The sequence below is a fragment of the Agelaius phoeniceus genome, chromosome 36, assembly GCF_051311805.1.
Source record: "Agelaius phoeniceus isolate bAgePho1 chromosome 36, bAgePho1.hap1, whole genome shotgun sequence".
In the NCBI taxonomy this organism is placed as follows: domain Eukaryota; kingdom Metazoa; phylum Chordata; class Aves; order Passeriformes; family Icteridae; genus Agelaius; species Agelaius phoeniceus.
Genome location: NC_135300.1, coordinates 1,668,934 through 1,680,027, shown reverse-complemented (window position 1 = coordinate 1,680,027; position 11,094 = coordinate 1,668,934).

The following is an 11,094-nucleotide window of genomic DNA, read 5'->3' as shown; positions in this document are numbered from 1 at the left end:
GGAGGAAGGGGTGGGTGGAGGGGGGGAAGATGGGGGAGAGGGGGAAGCCACAGGAGGTGGTGCCAGCAGGGGAGGTGGCAAAGCCGTGGGAGATGCCACCAGCATGGGAGGTGTCACTATCATGGGAGGTGGCAAAGCCGTGGGAGATGTCACCACCATGGGAGGTGGCAAAGCTGTGGGAGATGCCACCACCATGGGAGGTGTCACTGTTGGAGGTGCCACCACCATGGGAGGTGTCACAGCCATGGGAGGTGTCACCACCGTGGGACGTGTCAAAGCCATGGGAGATGTCACTGTGGGAGGTGGCACCATCACAGGAGATGTCACTGTTGGAGGTATCATCATGGTAGGTGTCCCTGTCATGGGAGGTGACACCAGCGTGGGATGTGTCAAAGCCATGGGAGATGCCACTACCATGGGAGGTGTCACTGTTGGAGGTGCCACCACTGTGGGAGGTGTCAAAGCCATGGGAGGTGACACCACCATGGGAGGTGGCAAAGCCATGGGAGATGTCACTGTTGGAGGTGTCACCATCATGGGAGGTGTCAAAGCCATGAGAGGTGACACCATTGTGGGAGGTGTCACTGTTGGAGGTGCCACCGCCACGGGAGGTGGCAAAGCCATGGGAAGTGCCCAAGTCCTCAGAAATGTCATTGTGGGAGGTGGCAAAGCCATGGGAGATGCCACCACCATGGGAGGTGTCATTGTGGGAGGTGTCACCATCATGGGCGGTGGCACCATCATGGGAGATGTCCCTGTTGGAGATGCCACCATCATGGGAGGTGCCACCATGGGAGGTGCCACCACCACAAGAAATGTCCCTGTGGCCGTTGCCACCATTGGAGATGCCGCCACCACAGGAGGTGCCACCACAGTGGCAGATGTCGCCATTGCAGGTGTCACTGTTGGAGACGTCCATGTGGGAGGTGCCACCACCATGGGAGGTGCCACCATGGGGGGTCATGACCTGACAGGTGCCACCACCATGGAAAACGTCGTTGTGGCTGATGTCACCACTGGAGATGTCCCCACAGGAGATGCCACCATTGGAAATGTCACCATGATAGATGCCACCACTGGAAATGCCACCACTGGAGATGCCACCATTGGAAATGTCACCATTGGAAATGCCACCATGGGAGATGCCACCGTGGGATGTGTTGTCACTTTTGGAGGTGCCACCATGGGAGATGTCACCATGAGAGGAGCCACCACCATGGCAAGTGCCATCGCCATGAGAATTGTCACCATGGGAGGTGTCACCTCTGCAGGTGCCACCATGGGAAGTGTCACCATGAGCAGAGCCACCACCGTGGGAGATGCCACCATGGGAGATGTCACTGTGGAAGGAGTTGTCACCATGGGAGATGATGCCATGAGAGGAGCCACCACCATGGGAGATGTCCCTGTGGGAGATGTCACTGTAGGAAATGTCCCTGTGGGAGATGCCACCATTGGAAATGTCCCCATGAGAGATGCCACCATGGGAGATGCCACCACTGCTGGAGATGCCATCACTGTTGGAGACGTCACTGTAGGAAATGTCCCTGTGGGAGATGCCACCATGGGAGATGCCACCACTGCTGGAGATGTCCCCATGGGAGATGCCACCATTGATGGAGATGTCCCTGTTGCAGGTGCCACCATGGGAGATGTCCCCATGGGAGACGTCCCCGTTGGAGATACCCCTGTGGGAGATGCCACCATTCTTGGAGATGTCACTTTGTGAGGTGTCCCCATGGGAGATGCCACCATGGGAAGTGATGCCATGGGAGATGCCACCATCGGAGATGTCCCCACGGGAGATGCCACCACCATTGGACACGTCCCTGTGGGAGGTGCCAGCACTGTTGCAGACGTTCCCGTGGCAGGTGCCACCACGAGAGCTGAAGCCATTGGAGATGCCACCACCATGGGAAACGTCCCAGTGGGAAGTGATGCCACCATTGGAGATGCCACCGTTGGAGATGTGCCCGTGGGAGGTGCCACCACTGCTGCAGGTGTCCCTGTTGCAGGTGCCACCATTGGAAATGTCCCCGTGGGAGATGCCACCATGGGAGATGCCACCACAGGAGACGAGGTCATGGGAGGTGCCACCACTGCTGGAGATGTCACTGTGGGAAGTGGTGCCACCGCTGGAGGTACCACCATGTGAGGAGATGCCATGGGAGATGCCACCACTGCTGGAGATGCCACCGTGAGAGATGCCACGACTGTTGCAGATGTCCCCGTGGGAGATGCCACCATGGGAAGCGAAGCCATGGGAGATGCCACCATTGGAAATGTCACCGTGATCAATGCCACCGTGGGAGGTGCCACCACTGCTGGAGATGTCCCTGTGGGAAATGTCACTGTGGGAAGTGATGCCACCATGGGAGATGCCACCACGGGAGATGTCACCATTAGAAATGTCCCCATGGGAGGTGCCACCATGGGAGATGGCACCACTGCTGGAGATGTCCGTGGTGCAGGTGCCACCATGGGAGATGCCACCATGGGAGGTGATGTCATGGGAGATGCCACCACTGCTGGAGATGTCCCTGTTGGAGATGTCCCCATTGCAGGTGCCACCACCGTAGGAGCTGAAGCCGTGGTAGATGCCACCATTGGAGATGTCACCATGGGAGATGCCACCATTGGAAATGTCCCCGTTCGAGATGCCACCACAGGAGATGCCACCATTGGAGATGTCCCCACAGGGTGTCCCGGTGCCACCACGGTGGGAGATGCCACCATTGGAGATGTCCCCATGGGAGATGCCACCATTGGAGGTGATGTCATGGGAGATGCCACCACAGGAGATGCCACCATCAGAAATGTCCCCATGGGAGATGCCACCACTGTTGGAGATGTCCCCGTGGGAGATGCCACCATGGAGGATGATGTCCTGGGAGATGCCACCACTGCTGGAGATGTCCCTGCTGGAGATGTCCCTGCTGGAGGTGTCCCTGTTGGAGATGTCCCTGGTGCAGGTGCCACCACCGTAGGAGCTGAAGCCGTGGGAGATGCCACCATTGGAGATGTCACCGTGGGAGGTGCCACCATGGGAGATGCCACCATGGGAGATGTCACCATCATAGATGCCACCAGTGTTGGAGATGCCACCATGGGAGGTCCTGGTGCCACCATGGGAGATGCCACCATTGGAGATGCCCCCATCATAGATGCCACCATTGGAAATGTCCCCATGGGAGATGCCACCACAGGAGATGCCACTATTGGAAATGTCCCCATGGCAGGTGCCACCACTGGAGATGTCCCCATCACAGATGCCACCACTGGAGATGTCCCTGCTGGAGATGTCCCTGGTGCAGGTGCCACCACTGTAGGAGTTGAAGCCGTGGGAGATGCCACCACAGGAGATGCCACCATTGGAGATGTCCCCATCACAGATGCCACCACAGGAGATGTCCCCATGGTTGATGCCACCACCATTGCAGATGTCCCCATGGGAGGTCCCGGTGCCTCCAGGGTGGGCAGCGTCCGCGGCCCCTCCCCCGCGCGGCCGCATGTCCAGCGCTGCCCCTCAGGCCAGGCCGCGGCCGCAGGCGTCCGGAGCGGTCACCATGGCCAGCGAGCGGTCACCTCCTGGGGACACACGGACAGGGACAGGGGGGGTCAGGGGGCACTCAGGGGTCATTGGTCACTCAATGGTCAGTGGTCACTCGGTGGTCACTCATTGGTCACCCATTGGTCATTGGTCACTCTGTGGTCACTCTGTGGTCACTCAGTGGTCACCCATTGGTCACTCATTGGTCAGTGGTCACCCATTGGTCACTCTGTGGTCACTCTGTGGTCACTCAGTGGTCACCCATTGGTCACTCTGTGGTCACTCTGTGGTCAGTGGTCACTCTGTGGTCACTCTGTGGTCACTCTGTGGTCACTCTGTGCTCCCCGGGGGGTCCCAGCCCCGCTCTCGTTTCCGGCCGTGGGGGAGGGGAGGGTGGGGGAGGGGGGGATGATCCGGCCCTGCCCCTCCCCCCCTCCCCCTCCCCCCCCCGTTCCCGTCGTGCCCCGCGCTAATCCCGGGTGGGGGAGGGGCCGGGGGTTAAACCGGGATCATCCCCGGGGGGGGAGGGGCGGGAGCGACGGGGGGGGGGGGAGGGGAGGGGCGGGGAGGGGGGGGGAGGGGAAACGGCTGGGGGGGGGAGGGGGACAATGGGGGACACCTGGGGGGGGAGGGGGGGACACCTGGGGGAGGGGACACGGAGGGGACACCTGGGGGAGGGGACAATGGGAGGGACAAAAACACCTGGGGGGACAATGGGGACACACCTGGGGGGGAGGGGACACAGGTGGGGGGACAATGGGGGACACCTGGGGGACATCTGGGGGGGAGGGGGACACACCTGGGGAGGGGACACGAAGGGGACACCCGCACCTGGGACACGCCCTGGTCTCACACCTGTCCCTGTCACACCTGGTGTCACCCTCACCTGGTGTCACCCCCAAGGCCCCGTGTCACCCTCACCTGGTGTCACCCCCACCCTCTGTCACCTGTGCCAGGTGTGCCCTGTGCCAGGTGTGGGCCCGTTCCCTGTGTCACCTATGCAGGGGTGTGACCTTTGTCACCTGTGTCACCTGTGCCAGGTGTGCCCTGTGCCTGGTGTCACCTGTGCCAGGTGTGACCCGTTCCCTGTGTCACCTGTGTCACCTGTGCCAGGTGTGCCTGGTGTCACCTGTGTCACCTGTGTCACCTGTGGCCAGGTGTGGCCCCGTGCCTGGTCTCTGGTGTCACCTGTGTCACCTGTGCCAGGTGTGCCCTGTGCCAGGTGTCACCTGTGTCACCTGTGCCAGGTGTGCCCGGTGCCAGGTGTGCCCTGTGCCAGGTGTCCCCTGTGCCTGGTGTCACCTGTGTCACCTGTGCCAGGTGTCCCCCATGCCAGGTGTCCGTCCCCAAGCCCCACCCCTGATCCCGCCTGGCCATTCCGGGATCATCCCGGACGCGTCACCTGCGCGTCACCCCTGGGTCACCTGCGCGTCACCCCCTGGGTCACCTGCGCGTCACCCCTGGGTCACCTGTGCCCGGCACGGGGGACACCTCACGTGGCACCGACTGTGGCACCTGGCAAATGTCACCTGGCAAATGACAAATGTCACCTGTAAAATGGCAAATGTCACCTGTCACCTGCCCATGTCACACCTGCACCTGTCACACACCACATCTGAACTGTCACCTGTCAAATGTCGCATATCAAACATCACCTGGCACCTGTCACCTGTCACCTGCCCATGTCACACCTGCCCATGGCCACCCTGACCCGTCAAATGTCACCTGTCAAATGTCACCTGTCACACCTGTCCCTGTCACACCTGCCTGTGTCATACCTGTCTGTGTCACACCCCTGTCCATGTCACCTGTCACCTGTCAAAAGTCACCTGTAAAATGTCACCTGTCAATCGTCACCTGTCACACACCACATCTCAAATGTCACCTGTCACCTGTCCGTGTGGACATGTCACCTGTCAAATGTCACATCTCAAATGTCACCTGTCACACCTGCACCTGTCACACCTGCCCATGTCACACCTGCACCTGTCACACCTGCACCTGTCAAATGTCACCTGTCACCTGCCCATGTCACACCTGCACCTGTCACACAGCGCCTGGTAAATGTCACACCTGCCTGTGTCACACATCACCTGTCAAATGTCACCTGTCAAACATCACCTGTCACCTGTCAAACGTCACCTGTCCCTGTCACACCTGTGTCACCTGTCACACCTGTCACACCTGTCCCTATCACACCTGTCACACCTGGACAGGTCACACCTAGATGTGTCACACCTGTCCCACCTGTCACCCCTGTCACTGTCCCACCTGTCCCTGTCACACCTGTCACTGTCCCACCTGTCCCTGTCCCTGTCACACCTGTCCCCTGTCCCACCTGTCCCCGTCCCTGTCACACCTGTCACACCTGTCCCTGTCCCTGTCCTGTTCTGTCCCATCTGTCACACCTGTGTCACCTGTCCCTGTCCCACTTGTCCCTGTCCCTGTCCCTGTCACACCTGTCACTGTCACACCTGTCCCTGTCACACCTGGACAGGTCACACCTATCACACCTGTCCTGTCACACCTGTCCCTGTCCCACCTGTCCCTGTCCCTGTCCCTGTCCCTGTCCCACCTGTCCCTGTCACTGTCACACCTGGACAGGTCACACCTGTCCCACCTGTCACCCCTGTCCCTGTCACACCTGTCCCTGTCCCACCTGTCCCTGTCACACCTGTCCCATCTGTCCTGTCCCTGTCCCTGTCCCTGTCCCTGTCACACCTGTCCGTGTCACACCTGTCACTGTCACACCTGTCCCTGTCCCTGTCCCACCTGTCCCTATCCCACCTGTCCCTGTCCCACCTGTCCCTGTCCCACCTGTGTCACCTGTCCCGCCTGTCACACCTGGACAGGTCACACCTGTCACTGTCCCTGTCCCACCTGTCACTGTCACACCTGTCCCTCTGTCCTTGTCACACCTGTCCCTGTCCCTGTCCCACCTGTCCCTGTCACACCTCTCCCTGTCCCTGTCCTTGTCCCTGTCCCTGTCCCTGTCCTGTCACACCTGTCCCTGTCACACCTGTCCCTGTCCCTGTCCCACCTGTCCCTGTCACACCTGTCCCTGTCACACCTGTCCCTGTCCCTGTCCTGTCCCTGTCCCTGTCACACCTGTCACACCTGTCCCACCTGTCCCTGTCACACCTGTCCCTGTCACACCTGTCCCTGTCCCACCTGTCCCTGTCACACCTGTCCCTGTCACACCTGTCCGTGTCACACCTGTCCGTGTCACACCTGTCCTTGTCACACCTCTCCCTGTCCCTGTCCCTGTCCCTGTCCTGTCCCTGTCCCCACCCCCCCCAGGTACCTCAGGTGTGTGGGGGGGGTCCCAGAAATGGGGGCGGGGCCCCAAATCCGGGGGGGGGGGGGGGGGCACCCAACCCCCCCCCCAAAAGGGACCCGAAATGGGGGGGGGACCCCAAAAACTCTCGGGGGGGGGGGTCCCAAAATGGGAGGGGCTCGTTAATTAAGGGGGGGACCTTAATTAGGGGAGGTTCGTTAATTAGGGAGGGGTTGGTTAAACGGGGAGGGGGTGTGTCCGTTAATTGAGGGGTCCTTTAATTGGGAGGGTTAATTAACTGGGGGGGGGCGTTAATTAGGAGGGGTTCCCTTAATTGGATGGGTCTGTTAATTGGGGCAGGATTTAATTAACTGGGATAGGTCCCTTAATTAGGGAGGGTCTGTTAATTGGGGAGGGTTTAATTAACTAGGATAGGTCCCTTAATTAGGGAGGGTCTGTTAATGGAGGGAGTCCGTTAATTAGGATGGGTCCGTTAATTGGGTGGTGGGGTAGGGGGGGGGGTTTCATTAATTAGGAGGGGTCACTTAATTGGGGGGGGTTCATTAATTGGGCGTCACTTAATTGGGGAGGGGTCCGTTAATTGGAGGGGTCCTAAATTAGGGGGGGGTCCGTTAATTGGGGGGGGGGGGAATCCATTAATTGAAGGAGGTTCATTAATTAGGAAGGGTCACTTAATTGGGGGGGGGGGGTTCGTTAAATGCGGCGGTCCCTTAATTAGGGGAGGGTCCGTTAATTAGGGGGGGTCTGTTAATTGGGGAGGGTCACTTAATTAGGGGAGGGTCCGTTAATTAGAGAAGGGTCCGTTAATTAGGAAGGGGGTCCCTTAATTAGGGAAGGGTCCGTTAATTAGGAAGGGGGGTCCGTTAATTGGGAAGGGGATCCGTTAATTAGGGAAGGGGATCCGTTAATTAGGGAAGGGGATCCGTTAATTAGGGAAGGGTCCGTTAATTAGGAAGGGGGGTCCGCTAATTAGGAAGGGGACCCATTAATTAGGGAAAGGTCCGTTAATCAGGGAAGGGTCCGTTAATTGGGGAAGGGTCCGTTAATTAGGGGGGGGTCTGTTAATTAGGGAAGGCTCCGTTAATTAGGGGGCGTCCGTTAATTAGGAAGGGGATCCGTTAATTGGAGAGGGGTCCCTTAATTAGAGGAGGGTCGGTTAATTGGGGGGGGGGGTCCATTAATTAGGGGGTTTCCCGCTCTGCGTAATTAGGATGGCTCCGTTAATTGAGGGGGGGGGGTTTATTAATTAGGAGGGGGTTTATTAATTAGGAGGGGTCCCTTAATTAGGGGGGGGGTTCCCTTAATTGGGAGGGGGGCGGGGTTTGGGGGGGGGGGGGGTCTCTTACCTGGCCGCAGGTCCGGGGGGTCCCGAGGGGATTTTGGGGGGGTCCCGGGGGGATTTTGGGGGGGATTTTGGGGGTCCCGGGGGGAAATTTGGGGGGGGGGGGTCCTTGGGATTAGGGGGGGGATTTTGAGGGGGTCCCGGGGGGGTTTGGGGGTCCCGGGGGGGGAATTTGGGGGGGTTTAGGGGGCCCCGGGGGGATTTTGGGGGGGATTTTGGGGGTCCCGGGGGGGGAATTTGGGTGGGGGTCCCGGGGGGGGGGAATTTTGGGGGGTCTGGGGGGGATTTTGGGGGGGGTTTGGGGGTCCCGGGGGGGGTTTAGGTTGGTTTGGGGGGGATTTTAGGGGTCTGGGGGGGGGTCCCGGGGGGGGCTCCCGAGGGGTTTTGGGGGTCCCGGGGGGGGGGGGGGGTTGGGGATTTGGGGGGGTCCCGGGGGGATTTTGGGGCTCTGGGGGGGGTCCCGGGGGGGTTTTAGGGGGTCCCGGGAGGGTTTGGGGGGGTCCCGGGAGGCTCTGGGGGGGGTTGGGAGGGTTTGGGGGGGGGGGATTTTGGGGGTCCCGGGGGATTTTGGGGCTCTGGGGGGGGGGTCCCAGGTGGGTTTGGAGGGGTCCCGGAGGGGATTTTGGGGGTCCCGGAGGGGATTTTGGGGAGGGTCCCCGTGGGGGATTTGGGGATTTTGGGGGGGTTTAGGGGGTCCCGGGGGGGGTTTTCGGGATTGGTGGGGGGTCCCGGGGGGGTCCCGGGTGGATTTTAGGGGTCCCGGGGGGGATTTTGGGGTCCCGGGGGGGGGGGTTTAGGTTGGTCTGGGGGGGGTCCCGGGGGGTTTTAGGGATTAGGGGGGTTTTAGGGGGTCCCGGGGGGAATTTTGGGGGGGATTTTGGGTTTTAGGGGGGGGTTTAGGGGGTCCGGGGGGGATTTTGGGGGTCCTGGGGGGGGTCCCCGGGGGGATTTTGGGGGGTCCCGGGGGGGTCCCGTCGCTGCCCCTGCAGCCCCCGGTGCCGGCGCCGCCCGAGTGCGGCCGGAGCGGGGGGAGGGGAAGGGAGGGGGAGGGGGGGGGGGGGGGCCCTAATCCGCCCCTCCCCCACCCCCGGAATAAATCGGATTAAAAGGGGGGGGGGGGGGAGGGGGGGGGGAGGGGGACACGGGGACAGCGCGGGGGGGGGAGGGGGGAGAAAAGGGGGGGGGGACAAGGGGGGGGTCTGGGGGTGGGGGGGGACACAAGGGGGGACATTGGGGGACAATTGGGGGGTCTTGGTGTGGGGGGGACATTGGGGGAATAGGGGGGGGATCCTTGGGGCTTGGGGCTTGGGGGCCTTGAGGAGCTTTGGGGTCCTGGGGGACATTGGGGGGGGTCTGGGGGGGTCTTGGTGTGGGGGGGGGACACGGGGGGGACATGGGGGACAATTGGGGGGGGACATTGGGGGGGTCTTGGGGGGGTCCTGAGAGGGTTGGGGGGGACATGGGGTGGGGGGGTCTGGGGGAATGGGAGGTGGAGTTGGGGAGGGGGGACATTGGGGGGGGACATGGGGGGGGACACAGGGGACAATTGGGGGGGGGTCTTGAGGAGGTTTTGGGGGGCTCTGGGGGGGTCTTGGGGGGTCTTGGTGTGGGGGGGGGACAATTGGGGGGGGACACAGGGGACAATTGGGGGGGGGTCTTGAGGAGGGTTTTGGGGGGGCTCTGGGGGGGGGGTCTTGGTGTGGGGGGGACACAAGGGGGACACAGGGGACAATGGGGGGGTCTTGAGGAGGTTTTGGGGGGGACATTCGGGGGGTTAGAGGGGATATTGGGGGGGGTCTTGAGGAGGTTTTGGGGGGTCTGGGGGGGGTCTTGGTGTGGGGGGGGGACACGGGGGACATTGGGGGGGGACATTGGGGGGTCTTGGGGGGGGTCTTGAGGAGGTTCTGGGGGGTCCTGGGGGGGATTTGGGGGGGGGGGGCAGGTGAGGAGGGGGTGGGGGGGGGGGGACATGGGGGGGGGGGTCCTGAGGGGGTTCTGGGGGGTCCCGGGAACGGGGGGGGGGAGGGGGACATTTGGGGACATTTTGAGGGGGGGGGGGACACGGAAGGGGAGAATTTTTGAGGGGATTTTTTGGGGATTTGGATTTTTTGAGGGGATTTTTTGGGGTTTTTTGGGGGATTTGTTGGGGGGGGATTTTTGTAAATTTTTGGGGTTTTTTTTGGGGATTTTTTGGATTTTTAAAAAATTTTTGGGGGATTTTTTTGGGTGATTTTTGGGGGGGATTTTTAACAATTTTTTGGGGATTTTTGGGGGGATTTTTTGGATTTTTTTTAAATTTTTGGGGGGATTTTTGGGGGGATTTTTGGGGATTTTTTAAAAATTTTGGGGGATTTTTTTGGGCGGATTTTCGGGGATTTTGGGCGGATTTTATTTTAGTTCTGGGACAATTTTTGGGGGGATTTTTTTTGGGGATTTATTTTGAAGTTTTGTATATTTTGGGGGGATTTTTTAGGGGATTTTTAGGGATTTTGGGGTTTTGCGGGATTTTTTTTTTTTAATCTTTCGGGATTTGGGGGCTTTGGGGGATTTTGACGATTTTGGGGGGGATTTTTTGGTGATTTTTTGGGGGAATTTTTGCAGGATTTTGGGGATTGTGGGGGATTTTTTCGGGATTTTGGGGATTTTAGGGATTTGGGGGGGATTTTTGGGGACTCTGGTGATTTTGGGGGGATTTTTTGGGATTTATTTTGAATTTTCGGGATTTTTTTTTGCGATTTAGGCGATTTCTGGCGGATTTTGGGGGATTTTTAGGGATTTTTAGGGATTTTGTGGATTTGCAGGATTTATTTTCTTTAATCTCTTGGGATTTTAGGGATTTGGGGATTTTTTGGCGATTTTTCGGTGATTTCGGGGATTTTTGCGGGATTTTTCCGTCTTTTGGCC